Genomic DNA, 20,207 nt, shown 5'->3' on the forward strand with positions numbered 1-20,207 from the left:
TGAAGGCAGAATCCGCGCCAGCGTGGAGCGGTAATTTTTTCCTCATCAGGTAATACTCCGGGAATTTCATTGGTAATTAAAAGTCACCGGCCTGTGTGATTGGAATTAATGGTCAAATGGTCAATCTGCCCGGAGGCGGAAAAAAAACTCAGCTGTAAAATCGCCTCTGCGCCCCGACTCGCTTCGTACTTGATGGCACGTAACCGGCGTGCAACTTTCACGACACTTCGAGCCACGACTGCTTTATCGTTTCGAGCTTTCGCGTTTTTATGTGCAGTTTGTAAAAAAATAAAATAACAGAAATCCACGTTGATGCTTCAAGCGACGGTAGCAATCATGATGACTCATTACACATGAAATTCAACAAAACATACTTCAGTGTTTGATAATTAGATCTGATAATGATACACGCGCACACAGTGCTCATTTTTTGATCGATACGAATCTTATCACACGTAACAAAACACGTACACTAAATGCGTATTGCTGTTATTTCAACAAATAAAAATCCTCAAGAATTGCTGGTACATTGATAACCATAAAGCCCCGTCGTTAGCTATGATGAAATGCTTTCGACGCGCCTATCCGTTTGCACGAAAAGCGCGGCGAGGAATTCTTTCGCAACGCTTCTCCAACCCCTTGACATTTTCTCGCGGTGGCTGGCATGGTGGTTGGACGAGAGCACGAGGGGTCGCTCCGACGTCTATCTGTCATTACGGAAGATTTGTGCTAGTCCGAACTGAAGCTCGACCTTCTGGGCCGCGTTACGGTTATGGAGCGAACTCTCGCTTTCTCTCTCTCTTTGTCTCTCTCTCGTCAACCCCTCGTATTGCGGGTCCGAGCCAAGCCCGAGCCGAGGGTGGCGTAATCGTCGACGGGCGCATATAACAATCCCGAAGGCATAATCCGATGGTAGGTACGGAGGCATAAACGCTGCGAGGCGAGGCCCGGAAATGGCGAAAGTAAAGTAGAGACGATATCGAGGAAACTAGGAAGACGCGCGATCGGCAGCGGTAGTCGTAAGTGCCGCTCGGCGAACGCTCGGGACCATATGGAATTGTTTATGAACCATGCAGCTTTATTCTCCTCCCCTCTGCAGCCCCGGTACTTTTGGCCGCTCTCCGTCTCCATCGCTTTTCCGGAATCCCGTTGATGCGTGACGAACGTGCTCGACTTGGAAGAGAGAAAACTCCAAAGGATTTTCCAATAGCACGAGCATTATATTAGGTTGGCAAATAAGTTCGTTCGGTTTTTGCTTCGGTGCAACTTCTTTCCAATTCACTCTTGTTTTTCTCGACACTATCGCGCAACTTCAGAGTGCATTTGAAAGTACATGTTTCACATAACCTTTCTGTAAATTTTGGTTTGACTAACATCAATATTGTGTGTGCTGCGTAGCTGTAAAAATGGAAGTAAATAACGTGCATTATCGTCATATTTTGCTCTATTATTTCAAGAAGAGCAAACGAGCTGTAAAGGCTCATAAAAAGATATGCCGTGTTTATGGGGATGATGCCTTAACAGAACGCGTATGTCAAAAGTGGTTCGCCAAATTCCGTTCTGGAGATTTTGACGTCAATGATGCGCCTCGCTCCGGTCGCCCGATCGAGATTGATTCAAGTAATGTCAAAGCTATCATCGATAAAAATCCATCCCAATCGGTGCGAGAGATTGCTACAGCACTTAATATATCTCATACAAGCGTAGAAAACAATTTGCGCCAACTGGAATACGTTTCTCGGCTCGATGTGTGGGTGCCGCATGAATTAACCGAGGCCAACTTGGCCACTCGCATATCCATCTGCGATTTGCTGCGGAAACGTCAAGAAAACGATCCATTTTTGAAGCGGTTAGTGACAGGAGATGAAAAATGGGTCGTCTATGAGAATGTAACGCGGAAAAGATCATGGGGACACAGCAGCGAGCCACCATAAACAACCTCGAAGGCAGGATTGCATCCGAAGAAGATCATGCTCTCCGTATGGTGGGACTTCGAAGGTGTCATTTACTACGAGCTGTTACCGTCAAGCAAAACGATTGATTCAACCACATACTGCTCGCAGTTAACAAAATTGGACCAAGCACTCCGCAAAAACCGTCCAGAATTGATAAATCGAAAAGGTGTTGTCTTCCACCACAATAACGCCAGACCTCACACATCATTGACAACTCGGAACAAATTACTCATTCTTGGCTGGGATGTTTTGCCTCATCCTGCGTATTCACCGGACCTGGCCCCTTCCGATTATCATTTATTCCGGTCGTTGCAGAACTCTTTGAACGGAAAAATCTTCAAGGATGAAGAGAACGTCAAAAGACACCTGGATTGGTTTTTCGCCGATAAGCCTCAGATGTTTTACGAACGCGGCATAATGAAGTTGGTGGAAAGATGGCAAGAAGTCATCAATAAAAATGGTCAATATATAATTGATTAAAATTTATTTTGTGTATCAAAAAAATTGTATTTTATTCCACCTTAAAAAACCGAACCAACTTATTTGCCAATCCAATATTTACGACGAGTGTCTCGCCCGGCTGTACGTGTAAGGCATCGCGATTAAAAGATTACGATAAGAGGGACAAGAGTTTCTTCGTGCGATAGATGTACCGTGTCCACGTAAAGACATAAAACTTGACATGAGTCACTTCGAGAATCTCGTTATTATAATTCCGAATACGAAATTGTCAGTCGCAGCGATTGGAAAACCCTCGACGGTAGTACGAGCTGACAGAGATCTCCGGTACGGTCTGGAACTTAGTTATAATTTATGAGGGTTTATAACGACTTTGAAGGATGGTAGGTGGTGCGGTAACGAGGTCACTCGACATAATTATATTTGGAAGGGATTTTCCTCCTCGGGATTGAACGGAACGCCCGAAGACGAGGAAAAGCGGGTAACTCACTTTTCTCGTTGGGATAAAGTGAGTTCGACTTCGAGAGGGGGTACGCGTAATATTGATGGACAGTGACTCCGCTGTTATCGGTTCGAACGGGTAGTTTATCATCCGGGAACGAGCGCATTACGCCTCGATTAATCTTCGATATTTATATTAGGTCTTCATTAAATAAAATATTCTATCGACTCGAAGGGGATCGAGAGTGCCACTCGGTGTTGCTCTTTTTTCGGCAAAGTTTGTTGTCGTGCGAAGGAGCAGGGAAAACTCTCCATTATCGAAACTGCCAGTTTTCCTAACTTAGATTTATGCTACGTCTCTTTACAGTCTCCCGTGATACGTCTTTAGCTGAAAGAATATTTTACAAGATCTTCCTTGTGTGCTCAACAAATTAATTTATCAATTGCACGGTTGTTTCAAAGAAAAGTTCATTATTTTCGATTTATAATATTATATTCAATATTATATATCTAAATAAATTAATCTCGTATACCGTTATGCTTCCTAACATATTTCTCATCTACACGTGATATTGATTCCTTTCCGCGACGGAGATTTCGAGTATGCCATTTCGGAGCACTATGCGCGATAAAATCTGCCGGAACGAAGAAAGCGGCAACCACCTTCTCGGAGCATTCGTACGGAACTTTATTCTGCCGGTCCGCCGGGGCGAGGAGAGGGACGCGATAAGCGCTATCAATAAAGTACACTCGTGAGTCGGGCTCTCGCGAGTCGCGAGCGCGTCCCAATTTCCGCGGCGGCGACGCCGGTCGTCGCGCTGCTTTCTCGAAAAATGCTTCCCGGATTCTGGAAGGCGAATGTATATCCCATTGATATGCAAACTAAGTTCTGGATCGTAAAGTTGCCGTAATATCGCGGGGTCTTTGCGAGATACCCGCCAGCCGTCCCCGTCCTTCCTCCTCCTCGCCACCCGCCCCCCGTTTTCCGGTCGACGTCTACGTAGCTACCGGGTGATCGTTCGGCGCGATTTTATCCCGCATTATCCTGAACGATGTGCCAGTTTAAACTTTAACTCGGCCATAATCACGGCGTAAAGGTGAAATACAAATGCGCTCTCCGGAGTCATGGTCGTGCCGGAAAACCAATATGTCGCCTTTAGAGGCAGGAAGGGAAGAGAGAGGGTGTATGTTTTATATGGCGCGCTTCTAGCGAATCGTTAACGAGAGGGTTACTTAACTTCCGTGCTCTCACTGAATAGGGTGCCAAGCTTCGCTCCGTGTTCTCGACATCCAATGTTAAACATGGTCGTTCGATTCCCACTTCGCGCTAAACTGTTGGCGATCGTTACTCTGATTATTACCTGAAATTAAAATAATTATACTTGATGATCATAAATATAAATGATGATGATTCTTTAAGACTCTATTATAAAAACAAACATCGCGAAACATTAGTAGCTTAAAAAAATAATGGGAATTTGTCAAAAAAGAGAAATAAAGAATTTATTTTTTATTTGATCAAAAATCTGCAAGCTTACACAAGTTAAATTAAACTGGACACCCGGTAGCAAGCTTCTTCGGTGATATGCCGTGTTTACCTCGTATTTCTCGTTCTTCCGTGCCTTTTTCTTGCTTTCTGGATCTTTCGAAATTGTTCCCGCTCTGTAGTCAACATTATACCAATCACGCTTTTACCGATCACATCCATAAACACGGATTTTCCCTTAAGAACATCGTATATGCGATTCCTCTCAAGTTTTCGATCGGTTGTAACAAAACTCATGATTACCTTTTCTACTTAGTAAGAATTTATTCGTTTTAATTCGGCCATCATGCAATTTGTATCATTCATATTTTTAAAACCTGTCGGATTTTCTGAATCTCCTATACAATTCCTATATTTTTTACGTTTTTTACGTGTCCCACATTTCCTATATTCACGTGCAATCACGTAATGCACACCGAGATCACAGAATCCTTTAAAACCGGCCTGGCAAGGAAATTCCTGTCGCTTGTGATTTCCGTGGTTGAATTAGTGAACGGGCGGTGATCGCGCGTAACAACAGTGAGCCTCGAGTGTGACGTGAAGATAATGTTAACGACGATCGTAATAAGGCGGTTTTACTGTCCAGCGACGGACAGAAGTGTTTTCCTTTTTTCCCCTCTTTTTGAAGCAACAGGACAAGCGCGATCTATGCGCGCGCGCGAGAACGTTCCATTCGCTTCCGCCTTATTTATTTATCCTCTCGAGTTAATGCACGCGCGATCTCGTGTTACGCTGTTACAACAATATTGAAGTGCATGATAAATACGGGCGTTGTAAACTGCACGATAAAATGGACGAGAATCATCAAGGTGTTTGTGTGTGCGTGCGCGCGCGCTGCGTGTTTCAAGATCTCCTTACGTAGTCGAGTTTATTTAAGGATACAACTATCTCTCCACCATTAGCCTGGCTTGTTATCAATGCAGCACATGCACTTCGCGGGTTACCGATGGGACAGCGCTATGGTGAGTGAAACGCATAATTTCACTCCGTCAGTATCACTCCGCGCAATTTATCGCATGTCAGCCTCTAATAATTCTTCGTGTACAAAGTAGTCTCAATTTCACTTGCCGTAAGTGTCGGTGCACCGAGTTTGCAGAACATGTTCAGTAACACGTGATAGTAGCTTCAAGTAGTAACGACGTTATGCAAACACGTGAACACAGAATCGGAAAAAGCGAAAGCAAGTATTTTTCTTTTATAATGCCCTGAAAGAAAGAAAACAAGATGAGAGAGAAATGGATTGGTATATTTAAATGAATTTGTATATTTAATGTAATAAAAAATAATGGATCTGTATTTAAATCGGTGCTGAAAGTGCCGAGATCCCATCAGCAGTAAATTGCGAGGAGCAACGTGTCCAACAAAAGGCACAAAAGGTGCTCCATATTCCCCGAACGAGATTTCTTTCCCTATAGCGGTTACCTTTGTGTGCCATTCTCACCATTCCCATGCAAATGAACGATCCTGCCGTTGCGGTGATATCTCGGTGTTACTACCTGCGGGAAAATGTCGGCGAAAACGTTGCGGAAACCGCGCGGACGGATCCACATACCGCAATTGCAATCCGTGACCCCTGACCCCGGAGAAGTCGAGCCGGCTTGCTGGTCCCGACTAGCCCCAAAAATTGGGGTACCAGCGCGGTCGTCCGTCCGTTCGCGAATTTATTCGCCCTCGAACGCCGCCCAAGGCGAACAGGAGAAAGAGAGAGAGAGAAAGAGAGAGAGATAGAGAGAGAGAAGAAAAGAAGTCGAATCATGCCCGGTTGCAGCGTCGTGGAAGAGGCGGCGGAGAGAAAGCGATGGAAGAGAGAAAAGCTGCTTTGCATATCGACGAATTTACGAGCCAACCGAACCCGTCGTGTCACTGTCGCCCGAGGGAAGTTCCAACCCCCGAACGGTGGTTTATGATATCGACGAAAAGTCGCGTCTCTCTCCCGTCTCTCTGTCTCTCTCGTCTTCTCACTCGCACGAACGATCTTCCTTTCTACCACACGGCCAATCGGCGCTCTCGTTGTGGTTGTTCCTCTCCCTTCTGTCTCATTCTCTCTCTCTTTCTCTCCCTCTTCCGCTCTCTCTCCGCTTCTCGTCTCGTCCCTTCCCGGTCTCATATCGACGAATTTATCGCTGGCACCGCTCGCGCCATTGTAACGAAGATTGTTTACGATATTGACTCTTCCTTTTATGTTAATCCCGCGTCCGAATGGTTCTGGTCGACGTGGCGCGAGAGCGAGCACGCATTCTGCATTCGGACGGACGCGCACATGCCAGAACGAGGAGAACGTAACAATGTCGTGCAAACGTGTGCGACTCGGGTTCGTGCGTGTCGGGGGTAGAGACGACGAGCTATCGACGAATTTACGAGGAAACGGACGGACCCCGAAACTCACGGGGCGCTCCGCAGCGTTATGTCATCGCTATGCTAATTGGGCGCAATTAGCATAGGAAGTGTCGGTGAACTAGCGCTGACGCACGACGGCAGGGGTGAGAGAGAAGCGATATTTGTCGTGACATCGACCACAATTAGGTCCTGCGCAGCGAAAAGGCCCCCTTTCTCCTCTTTCTGCCATTATCTCTTTCTCTTTGTCGCCCCGTGAGTAATGGCGAGTATCAAGCGATACGTTGCACGCGGAGAGAAAAAAAAGGAAGATAACGCGACCACGTTGGCGACATATTTTTCGCGATGTAACGTCGAGTCGTCTGTAATGTCGCCAGTAATGTACGAGGTGTGCAAAAAACGAATCTGACACCTGGTACAACGATTTAAAAAATCCTTCGATCATGCACATTGCGTCGAATTATCATTTTGTTCGAGAACACGACTGTGCATCGCGCGCGAGAAGGGTTCGGCGGTTGAAGAGTCGAGATAAAAAATTTAATCGTGCGATTATCATCTCGAGGACATGAACGACAAACTGTCTCGTAGTCCCTTCTAATCAAATATTTTTGGCTTGGGTATAAATTATGGCTGTTTTCCAATTATAATACATCTCACTATGATACGTTTCTTCTGGGATGTTTTATATTTTACATTTCACTGAATTACGCGATGGTTATAATCGCTCGACTTGAAATGCATTGTTGCTCGACATATTTCACGCGGGATTGTCGACGCTCTGAAATACTGCGGTAAATTGCTATCTTTGGGACGCGATGTCTTTGTGCTGCCGCAATCAGAGGCAAGATCGACGCTTGTCAGGAGGATTTGGGGTCGGTGCTATTAGGCCTGACTTTCGCTCTCTCTCGCTCTCGAAATTCGCGTAATTGGCAGAGATAATTAGCATGGCAAGTGGTGCGATAGCACGTCACATTCAGTCGTGCGGGCATTCGGCGCCTCCGTCTCTCACGTCGCGGGGGCGTACGCGCGCGAAATCAGGCATTCGTATGTAAACTTTCGACGTTCCGCCTCGTCCCTCGAGCTCTTTCTATTCCGTCGATGGTCCAGCGCGCATTTGAGCAGTGTTGACCAACTCGTGGACCATGCTCGATGTACCGGACCTAATAATCGCTAGTGATTACCTAACGCAAATAGTTCGTGTTCTGAAAAACTTTTAATTTTCTCTCTCTTTCTCTCTTTGAAATTAAGAGGCTCTATGCGCATTTGAAAGAATTACTTAAAAGATCTCCTACAAGCATCTTTTTGATTGTTGAATTTCGCCTTAGATGGAGTTAAGATGTTGCATATTTCCGTTCGTTTGCGATGTTTCCTGGTATAATCAGTTTTAAAATAACTTTTAAGTTGACTTTTCGATACACGTCGTTTCCACTTGGTCGCTTTCGAATTTTTCGAAAGAAAGTTGTACACCACTGGCGCGGTAGATCGTGGTGTCCCCGATGGCGACCGTCGAGGGACGTTTCGAGTGGTTTACGAGGTATATAGATGCGCGGACCGCACGACGGGACCAACATAGATTGCACCGCGGAATATAGATGGGAGAATAACTCCTCTCCGGGAAAAGCAACGGCGAGAGAGAAAGAGAGGATGACGATGGTCGGTCGCGAGAAAGAGGGGACCGTGATTCGACACGGCCCATTCCTGGTCTGCGGGTGCGTTTAGTTAAGTCATTCGCGGGGATTATGAATCCGCCACGGGTCGTGATCCCGACATTCGTCGTCGTTCTGCCGATGTAACGGCGCGGCGTCTTTTTGCCATGAACGAAAACAAAGGACTCTTGGTGCATCGCCGTCGTCGTCGTCGTTGTTGTCGCATGAAAGATGCGCCGAGTCGGAAGATAATCGTCAGAGTTGATGAGCGATTTAAATGGCATCTCATTACGAGTACCCGTCTTCGGGTACCTACGACTTTCCGTGAGTAATTAAAAGTCTAGAGAAGCAATCTCGGACCGAGGACTTTGCAAGCGTCGATGCAACGTGTTGGAAATGTATTCAGCGACGGTTGACGCGATCAACTGCGCAATTCTTAGGGTCTTGGGTTAAATGTAGTGAGAAGGTACTTTCACAAACGCTCATCGGTTTATCATCTTTATTGGAGAGATGAAAAAAATTATTCTTGTTAACTGGAAATTATTCTATACGTATATGTATATATTAATTATAAACGTGGAATATATATAACTATAATTGACAAGAAGTTAGATATGAAAATAATTATACTGGACACGAACGACGTTACCTGACAATGATTATTCGGTGCGTCATTTAGTGTCACGTAATTTACGCATTTTATCGCCGCGCGTAAGAAATGCAACGTAATTAACGTCGCCGGGCATGCGTTGCAGATAATAAACTTCTCCCTGGCAGTATTTGTTTTTATGACCGCGTATAATATTTTCGCGAATGTGTTTCCGACTTTTTTAGCGATGCCGCTCGTCACGTAATTTAATCCGGGTGCGAACGCAGCTCGCGGTATACATCTCCCGCTCTGACACCCTGCAAAATTAAAAATTAAAATTTCATCGTTTACAAGAGTTGCAGGTACTCTCGCCGTTTTTTGCAACGTGGAGCGTATGGTGTTGGTTACACGTCGCGAAGAATTAAGGGGAAACGAAAATGTTATATGAAATGTTGCCCAAGAATATTACTGCGAGAATTACGTCGCGGAGTACTCTAAATAAACACGCGGGCTCTCGGTTCTTCGGTTTAAAAAAAATGTGCTACAACGTACGTATGCGAGTGCGATGCGGTCGTAATATTTAGCTACATCGTTGCGTACAAATTGCAGGAAAACTTTCGCGCCAACGTATTTATTTCTACGCCAACGAAGCTCGCGTCGCTCAAAGTTTTTGAAGCGTTTGCGATTCCTTTTACAGAGTGACATCTATTCTTTTGCATCTATTACCGCGGTCGTTACTTGGGTCGCGGTGACAGCTGTAATTCCCGAAAAAATATCAAAATTGAAAAATCGCGGACGATAAAGTCATCTCCGCGTGTCGGAGATCAATGGTAGCGGGACACGATGCGATAGCCGCGCGCGGAATCGCGCCGGCCGGACAGTTTCGCGGAACGAGATCGGCGCCGTGTGGACTCGCGTCTATGAATAAGCGACAAAGTGTAACTGAAAAATGAAATCTGCGTATAAAAGCGGCTCACCGACGTGCCATATTCGCGCGCGCGCGCGCGCGCGCACCTTGATGGACAGCGCGACCGCTCCGGTTACACGCGGGACACTTAACGCGGGAAGCACCGGGCCGGGAATAGCGGGCGTTTCACCGGCGGAACGCACCGGTATGCGGCAGCATGCGCGTTACATTGACTGATTGAGTGGCATTGAATTGAATCGAGGGTGGATGGTAGTCGGGGGGAGGAACACGAGAAGGGGGACTGGCAAATGCCTGCCGGTTGCAGTATTGCATCGTGCCGCGCGCGACCGAATCGCGCGCGCGTCATTCGCTCGCTCGCTCCAGCGTGCGTCGCGCTCGCGCGTCCTTTTCTTTTTCGCCGACGCGTGTGCAAACGCTCTGGCGCGGGGGCCCAGAACGCAATTACACCTGAGTAATAGCGCGTACGAGCGAGGGAGATAGGGTGACCCGGACATGCGAAGAGAGCTCGTGGTTACAACAGTCCGTTGCTTCGTTGCTGCGCTTCCGATTCGCACGTAATTCGCGCGCCGCGTGCAGGGTCGCACTCTAACAGGATTTACACGTTTCGCGATGCCCTACGACGAGCCGTAAAAACTTTACGAGATATTAAAAGCACGAGATCGCTTCAGGTTTCCCGTACGTACGTGTGTAGGAAATTAGATCGAGACTCGCGACTGCTGACTCGATGTAATCTGACACTGTAATTGCTACGTGTTAAAAATTCGCTCAGGAACTGCAAGCTTAACTGCACGTAAATTGTACGTATGGAAAATATTCCAAAATTGTGAAAGAATAAGAAAGGTCAGCTTTCAAATATGCTAAAGTGTAACGCTTCTGTTCGATGTCGAAGTGTAACGATTCTGATCGTAATCTTCAGAGTGACTATAAATATAAAAGCGAAAGTGCTATTTTTAATGTATTTCATTTGATGTAATTTTCACGACACGTGAAATGTAACTAGAAATTCGATTGCGTGTACGTCGATTTAACTTACTACGATTGACGTGATACATCGCCCTTAAGGGTCCATCGCCGCGCTATGCAGATCGTCGGGAGCGAGAGGAAGAGAACGTGAGAGAGAGGGAGAGATAGGAGTGCGTCCCTGCATATGCACATACCATTCACGGGCGACGCGGGGGAGCCTCCAGCGGGAGCCTTCCAATCCATCTGTAAACTGTCCACTTTGATGGCACGACAATCACACCCCGTTGTAACGAAGCATCGCGGCCGGCATTGTCTCGTTTGCGAGGAAATTGTAGTACCTGACCGGTCGAATTTATCCCGGCCGGTCGGTCCGCTTTCGCCGGGCGCTCCCGAAAATAAAGATCACTCGGCGTTGATTGCACCATCGCCAAGTAATCGAGGCATCGTACCGAGAGGCAACGCACGCTCCCCTTGTTCCCTCTGTTCTGCGCGCGAGTACCGCCCCGTCCGTTTTTTTCCCTAGTTTTCCATTTACCCTGCCGTCTGCAGGTTGGTTCGATTTCGTCGATCGGTCGCGACAAGCCGCGGAAAAATACCGACGGTTTCGTGAATAACGCTTGCCGCGCACGATTCGCGAATAAATCCCGGCGCATTGTTATCGATATTTCCGGCAATTAGGATTCGAAAACACTGGGAACTGGGAGCCCGGTCGTTCGCAGATAGGCAGCCGACCGATGCGAGGATCGGTCGCGATTATTTCGTTGCGCGCGCGTTGCTAGGCACATATTCTCGGCGGGACTCATTTAATTAAAGAGCGAATTAGTGCGAGCGTTGGTTCGCTTTTAGATGAAAAGCGGAAATAAACGATACTGTGTCGTTGATACGTGTGAGTATCGTGCGATCCGATAATCGCGTCGAATTCCTAACGAACGGAAAAACAGCATTTACCGAACGGTCGTCCCCGCGGCTATCTCTCTATTTTAATGAAGTCTGGAATATAACTATATAATTTCGGCCATCAATTATGTCTCGGGGCACAAAGAGACGCGGGCGCGCAGGTGTGTCGCCATAATGTGACGGACAGCGACGGAAACGCGGCGAGATCGGTAAATCAGAATGATCGATACAGGCGATCGGACGCGTATAGGATTACCAGGGGACGCGATTTGTTCGGCAAATTATACCGGCAATCACCGACTGCCCCGCTTAATCGAGTCGTTATGCCTTCCTATATAACGCTGAAAGCCAATAAAATCGCGGCCATTCATCCCGTCGATTATATATATACATATATATCGAGGACCAATCGGGGGAGAGAAAAAACGCGATAAAATGATCGCCAGACACGCCAGCGAATAAAAATATTCTTTCGTTTTAATTGTTATGCTCTATTCGGACGGGAGGGATAAATGAGACGAGTTATTAATTTTCTCCTGAGCCACACGATGTGCTAAGAATTTGCGCAAAAGGATGATGAGCTATTTCTAATGGAGCAAGTCTTTTCTTTGTACCGAAGACGGATGCGTGAAAGCAAATTAATATATCAATGTGCATGTACGAGTTGATAATGATTAAAAGAAAGAAAGAGAGAGATTCAGAAAGAGGGAGGAAGAAAAAGAGCGTTTTTGTAACTGGAGCAACAAGTGTCGTATTCCTCTTATTTTCACGTCACGCATAAGAATACGCATATACATACAGCCCGGTCGCTACGGAGGCTAGTTGAAATTTAGTGGGCAGTAAAACTTTCGGTGTATATCTCGCAAAGTGGCGGCATCCATCTTGGAAATGGTCCGTACGGCACTCCACCATTGCCGCGGCGCGGGGAAATGCAAATTGTCGAATATTTATACGCAACGGTCCACGGGAATGATTTGCATGGCGGCATTGGCCGCCCCTCAGCCGCCGCCGTCGCCGCTTCTACTTCTTTCCGCTCTCGAATGTAAAGTGGAACCCAATCAGATCGGGATATATCCGTTGCTCCCGCGCGCGGCTATATCGCTCCGCTCGTGAAATTCGCGAAAGTGGAAATGCACGATGTACCATGAGATCTCGTTCGTATCATTCGAAAGAAGCTTCGGAAGCATCTGCACTTCTCGATCGCGATCTTATTTCTATCCCGGATTCCCAATTCTGCATGCGACACTCGATATATAATATAATGATTAATAAATTCTTCTTACTACTTGATAATCACAAGTATGATAAATAGATGGTTAATTAATAAGATACAAGATTTATAAGGTTACCCGCATACGTTATAAGCTCGTTGATTTTTTGCTTGTAATTTTACAATTTAGTTCAATCTCGAAACATTAATGAGTACTATAGTGTCATTTTAAATTTGAACATTTCCGCTATCCAGGATGCATCACGGTAAATATTTCGTAAACAATGCAGATACGGGTGTAGATCCGAACGTTTCGCCGGCATAAAAAGTAATGATACCGTCCTGATTTATTCTCACGAATCGTGTCTCTGACGCCGGCGTCTTATCGAGAGTCGCGGCGCAATTCCGCCACGATAGACAGTCTGGCGCGTCGACTTTGCAGCATCGCGTCGGTCGCGACGTTTCACGCGCGTTGCAGCGACAAAATGGGACCGACGCTCCTTGCAATATCTAATATAATAAAGCATCACACGCCCCGGCAGACGGACGAGGTAGCACGAGTGGTGCAACAGTTGCGCGATGGTACCCCACGCGGCACCCCCGGACTTTTGCATCGGCGGTAACGACGACACGACAACCGCACCGGCGTTATGTAACAAACACGCTGCCGCGGCTTTCCCATTTTCCGCGGCGCCTATTTCTGCCGCAATATCGCGCGTGCACACGCGTCTCTCATGCATTATGCGCGCGCGACAGATGTAACAGTCACGATATCGCGCATTATGCGAGCGACAGATGTACCAGTGTGTCGCTTGTGCTCGAGACTAGTTTGTTTTTTAACGGAATCGTTAGTGATCTTACGCCTCTTGTTTGTCATCAAAAAATCTAGGTCAACGAGAAAAAGGGGTCCTTATCGCGGAACAAAATGGTATGAGAAGCATGAAAATTTTGACAAGAGAGCAAACGTTGCATCTAATGTATCGGGTTGTATATTATATTCGTTATTAAAAACACTAAACAAACGAGACGAATATATATTGCAACCTAATAATAGAGATTTCTCGTATTATGTAATTGATACGTAACTTGAAGATTTCGATATTTTAACAGAATATATACACGAGTGAGATTCATGTGCTTCGCGAATCTCATTAGGTCTGACAAGTTTCGTGCTGCAAGACGTGATGCGGACATAGTCACGTCCGAATCCCGCAGCCCTTGGTACCATTAGATCTTGGCAAAGCGAGCCACGTTTACGTGGACCATGGAAATCGGTGGAGACCGCATTACCTCGTAGTAGAGTCCGCTTCAAAGCTTAAAGTGAGTTTCATGGATATTTGCATTGGCTCACGAGATGACGCGCATCGGCTGGCGCAAACATGTTTGCATTTGCAATCGTACCGTATGTCGCGCTATGCACCTAGGTACACACATACGCATACCGACGCACGTGCATACGTACATGTATGCGCGCGTACGCACACAGTGGAGTATATATAGTATTCCGAGCATTATAGAGATAGCACAATATACGTATATACTATATAGCTATATATACATATACACTTAACAGATACATGTACGTGTATATGTATAACTGCATACGTGTATGGAGGACTGCACGTACGTGTCCGTCACTGTATATGCATAACGATTATATGCCTATTAGAGGAGTACAGGGGCGTATACATATATACAATACAGACGTAGAGGAGGAGGTCGAGGAGGAGGAAGGAAGAGGGGCAAGATCGTGGGGGACGGCACCATTACTGGTATTGATGAGCAACCGGCCAGAGGAATTGGTTCAGCACGTGTGATCGATCTGGCTAATCTCCCTTTGCGGACAGCCAGATGCTAATCTTCGATCGATATCAGAGATAGGACGCGAAATTGCGTTAGCCGCCGCAAAAGCTTGCGACTGCGAGAAACTATTACTGCCGAAATGCATCCGGCGACGGGCGACTGAGCCTCGGATTCATAGTTGATGAGGTATCGATCCGCGTAAGGCTGCTTCTGCGTCGCGTTGCATCGCGAGACTCGACACCGCTTTGGGAATCGCGCGATGTATTGTTCGGGAAGCAATTCAAGTTCCCAGGAGATGAATCCAACATCGCGAAAACGGCTCCTGTTACGTGCCGATTGTTACGTGCTCCTCTTGTATTCGAATATCGGAGAGCATCGAGCGAGAGAAGGAAAAAGGAGAGAGAGAGCTCCTCGGAATTCACGATAGCGTAACGCGGACTTTGACAGACAAGTTCATGGCATCGGTAGGAATTCGCAAGGATTATTTACGTGGACTGATGTTCGTTTAGCATGCCAGTTGGTACCTGAGTGATACGTTTAACGATATTCCGCATTGGACGCGCGTTGGAACATGGCTTCGTTATAGATGTACACGGTGTAGCCAGACATGATTGCAATTTACGGAGACTTTACATTTTCCGCTTATCGCGCGCCGTCCCGCTCGGGTAACGCGGCCAGCATGGAAACCCTAACGATACATCTGGCGGAAGGTGCGCGCGCGATCGTTTTAATAAAGTGCGTGTATTCTCGGCGTGACCGTGTCATTACGAGTTACGATCTAGCACGATTGCGTAGCGCGTGACTCGCAGGAAGATTAAGAAGCTTACCCCTTGCTTGTGTCGCGGCACAGAGTGGAGGCCACGAGTGCGTGAAATGCCACAATTATCGTGCCGCGATAATGCTGGGCCGACAGAAGGTGCGTACTCCTTGGTATTCTCCCTCGTTACTTCCGCCATCGGGTTCGCAAGACGAGCGACGCGTGCACACCACTCATTAGTTTCTCGCGATGCGTCCACGTGCCGATTTTTGTGGCGCGTAAGTTCTCACCTGGTAGCTACGCGTTACGCAACTGATACGGATGAAGGATTGTGTTCACGCTGGCTGCACCGCGTTGCTCAAGAATGAATAGAAGCAGAATTCATTTTTCGCCGAAGTTCTGCTAATTTTGTTGTTTTTTCGAACATTTAGAGTCGAATAATAAATGGGTGATAAAACATGCTTGTTAGTTAGAAAAACAATTTTGATTGATGTCTCGAGATCAGTCGATAAAAGATAAGATTAACATGAATCAGTTCAACATCAATATAAATAAGTGAATGTAACGCTCGGATCGTGATATTTTATCTTACTTAAATAGCGACGTAAGGTTTCACGATTTTCTCGTTCGTACCTTCAGACTCCGGGGAATACTGATCCGTTCCTGATCGTGCACCTTCGGCATCTCTACACGGCGGAACGAACGAGGCACTTTGCTGAATTAAAGCGCGAACAGCACGCAATTCGCAGTCTCGTGCGAGCGCATGTAAGTACGCGACACAGACGCGCTTAGGTAGGTAGATGGATAAGTACGCGTGCATAGCGGCGAGCTCGCCCGCCGAGAGATTCGCCGCGGCTATCTGCTCCGCTCGTCACGCCGAATTAACGCCGACATTCTTTATCTCCTAATCGGAAACCGCCAGGGTCGCGATCGTGCGGTCGCTAAATAAGCATTACCCACTGCCGTTTAATGCGGTAGAATGATTCATAGCAACAAAAGAGTGAACACGATTCGATGTAAGATTTGATATACAAAGCCTATTGTTTTTGATAGCTTGCAGAGATAAATTCTGAAATTTGAGAGAATCAAAGTTACATCAATTTTCCCGGGTTTTTAAAACAGTGGATTAAGTTATTATTAGATCTAAATTCTTCAGTTGTAGGTAGTAAAAATTTGAATTGATTTTATTAAGTGATTATGCAAATAATTGTGTCAAACATATTTCGCGTGTCACGAACTCAGAGAGCAACTCGTATTTCAAGTTCTCGATGGATGAAAATATAAGTCTATACCATTTAACCGTTCAATGATCAATTTATGTAAATTTTATCGCGAGGGTCGATATTATTATAATAGGATTGTTTGCCGCTCAACGTATGAATGCATATTCGTTGATATTTGTGTATACTGCTCGAGGTAACTATGGTACAATTTGTCGATAACAAAGCGTGATCCGCTCATTAGAAATTCATATATACGACCGTATCTTTACTGTATCATCGATCGTCGCTTTTATTGTCGGCTAATGCGATGTGTAATTGAGAAGCCCCGCGCGCGCGTGAGGGCCGCGCGGGACAAAGCCATGAAATGTGAGATTTACTTTATTGCGCGCAGGTGACGTAATTCACGAGCTACCGTTGCGAATTAATGCCGATCGTTGCGCGGGGGTCGCGCCGACGAAAATAAATAATTGACGGTGCATACTTCCGAAGTCTACGCACCGATCATTATCATAATTTCCTCTTCAAGTACTCTTCGGATATATTCGGATGCATTTTTTCTCCCTTGAATCTTTCCACCTAATACGGTATCTCGTCATGCGATTTAAGAATGGTGATTTGTGCAATGGCTTTACCTATTATTATTATTATCCGCTTGAAAGCTATTGTGTTGAAATCATGTATTTTGTACTTTAGAACCGCTAACGATTCGTGTTGAATTGGTATCATTAAAATTATTATGATATACGATGATTATTTTCATTATCTACATGACGTAGACGTAAATAATGTAATTGAAATTTCGGCAGTCTATAGAGAGACACACTCTGTAACGACAGGGGAATATGCAATCATGCTTATACGCGAAGAGTGGAATCTAATTTTGACAATTGCGGGGCGTTTTAGTCAGATTTTCAGCGAATCGAGCGACTCCGGCAATCTCGTCACATCGTGATCGATTAAAATATTTTCGTTGAAGCGCTCGCGCACAGTTGGCCGGCGCGCATCCAGTGATTCGAATCAGGGTTGATTGTAAATTGAGCGCGAAACCGCCGTTGATTGGTTTAAAATCAGATCATCGCGACTCCGCTCGCAGTCGGTCGCTCGACTGCATCTATCGCCGCGTGCATACATCGTCACGAGGAGGAAGAACGGGAGACGGGGAGGTCAGGGGGGCAAAAGTGCACCCTCGGAGGGTCGGACGGTGCAGCAGAGGGTCGGAGACCTGTACGTACCAAACATGAATGCTCCTCGCGTGGCTCCCTAAAATGAATTACGCGAACGTGGATCAGTTGCCAGGCAACGTCTCTCTCCGTTGTAACCCGTAATGCACTCGCTGCAGGCCACGGTTTTTGTTTGTATTAGGAAATCACCCTGTCAAGCGCGCGTTTCCCTCCCCTTACACCCCTCTGAACGCGCGGTCGGAGAACTCGCGAATTTTGGGACGCGTTCGGAAAGCCACGTGATCGATGCGCGAATTTCGGAACGCGCGGCTCGCAGCTGCGTGCCTGATACGCAAAGTTTGGAACACGTTCAGGACCGCATGATCGATGCGCGCGGATCGGGCGATCGTGCGCGTCCCGCGGGAATAGGTTCCACTTGAGATAATGAAGTAATTAACGAGTCAGTAGTCGATTATTCGCGTAATATCTGTAATGGATGCAATAACGTGCATAGGTCCGCGGAATTTCGCGAATCAGTACACTGGTAATGCCTGCATTCGCATCACCAAATGCGTTAATAGCTTTATCAATAATAAATTAGGATAATAATTTAGTATTTATTACATCGGATCACTGCGTGAGCAATTATACCGCGTCGACATTTGCGGAATCCACGAGTACGAGATCGAGTATTCTTCCGTTTTCCGTTTTCCGAGTACGTTCCCACAATATGCATCGTCGTCACCGCCTCCCTACCAGTTTCACGGTTGTAACTGCGATTTGCTCTTACTCGCGCAAGAGGCGGCCTTTAAAGTTTCAACCCTAAAAGTGTTTTACGCTTGGCGTCACCCATTGATCGAATTTAAAACCGATGCGCGCTCGGGCACCCGTTCGGGTGACATCGCTTTGACACCCGGATGTACTGATTTTACAAGCAGGCACGCGGCGGAAACGGATTCTGGGAATGAAATTTAGGGTTGAAAAAAAGGATAGATCAGCGAGAAGGGCGACGGGGGAGAGAGCGTGAGCGAGAGTAAAAGCCACACGCGAGGGATGAAAGGGTACGCGAGAGTGCTCTTCGTGTGCATTCAACGCAGTTATCCACCCACGTAACATCGCTACTGACAAGCGTAGCGAATTATCTACTTTCGTACGTACGCTCGCATATACGCTAATCTAGGATTCTCTAATGCAGGAAGCTTGTTGCTTTCGCACTTTCGCTATAGCAGCGGAATACGCCCACTGTCATTATCGTCCAAATGCTATCTACAATTCAGTAGCAACGTAGGAATTCCTACATTCTTCATTAGTCTCCGTTATTTTTAAAAAGTTTAAGATACTTTATAATACAAAACTCGCTTTCCAAGGCAATATGATTATTTATGCTATCCAAATTCAATAATATTAATTTTAATTAATTTGAAATAAAAAATAAAAAATATTCAAGCGACATGCTTTTGTTCCTATAGACTCACAGTTGAATAATAGATTAAAAATCAGCGTCGGGCTGATATGTTATTCACGATTCAGCATATCTGTATGATATGCATGCAAGGCGTCAGCGCGTCTCGTCGATTGTCAGCGAATGATTATTCACGCTCGAGCCATTTGGCCTCGCTAGATTACTCGGGCGGCGTATTGACAAACGGATTAACGTCAAGTTGACTTAGCATCGCCGATAAGGAGCCGATAACCGATACGTAATTGCGACGAAATGGCCGACGAGAGTCGCGAACGCAACGGGAGGTCTTTATCTCCGGCCGCGCGCGGCTTCTCGCGGTTTATATCGACTCTCGACGGTCGAATCGTAAAAAGTGAGAACGGCGCTTTGCATACGGCGCGACGAATCGCGAAATTGGATGTGTCACGACTTTATGCGCGTCCAGGCGACGATCCTTATCCCTTGGTCCGCACTCTCTCGTCCGGTCGTTACTGAATTTACACGCTGCCTTCGCTACGTGCATTTCTCGTAGAACCTCGCTCTCGCATCTTCGTGACGATCAGTGATGCGTTCGTGCCCTTCGACAGGCGTGACGATCAAACGCGAGATACATGCTACTTTGAATATAGCATGATGTCCCGGACACAGAAAGCAGACGATAGAACAATATCGAGCGATCAAAGATAGAGCGTCAAACTCCCATATGAAATTTTACATCAAACGTAAAGTATCTATTTCCTCAGAAATATTTCTATTATTTCAAATATTTCAGGATAAAAGAAAATAGAAATAAAAAGATGGAAAATTAATAACACTACAAAAATATTTATTTATGTACATTAAATTTGTTGTAAT

The sequence above is a fragment of the Ooceraea biroi genome, chromosome 4 (assembly GCF_003672135.1).
Source record: "Ooceraea biroi isolate clonal line C1 chromosome 4, Obir_v5.4, whole genome shotgun sequence".
Taxonomy (NCBI): domain Eukaryota; kingdom Metazoa; phylum Arthropoda; class Insecta; order Hymenoptera; family Formicidae; genus Ooceraea; species Ooceraea biroi.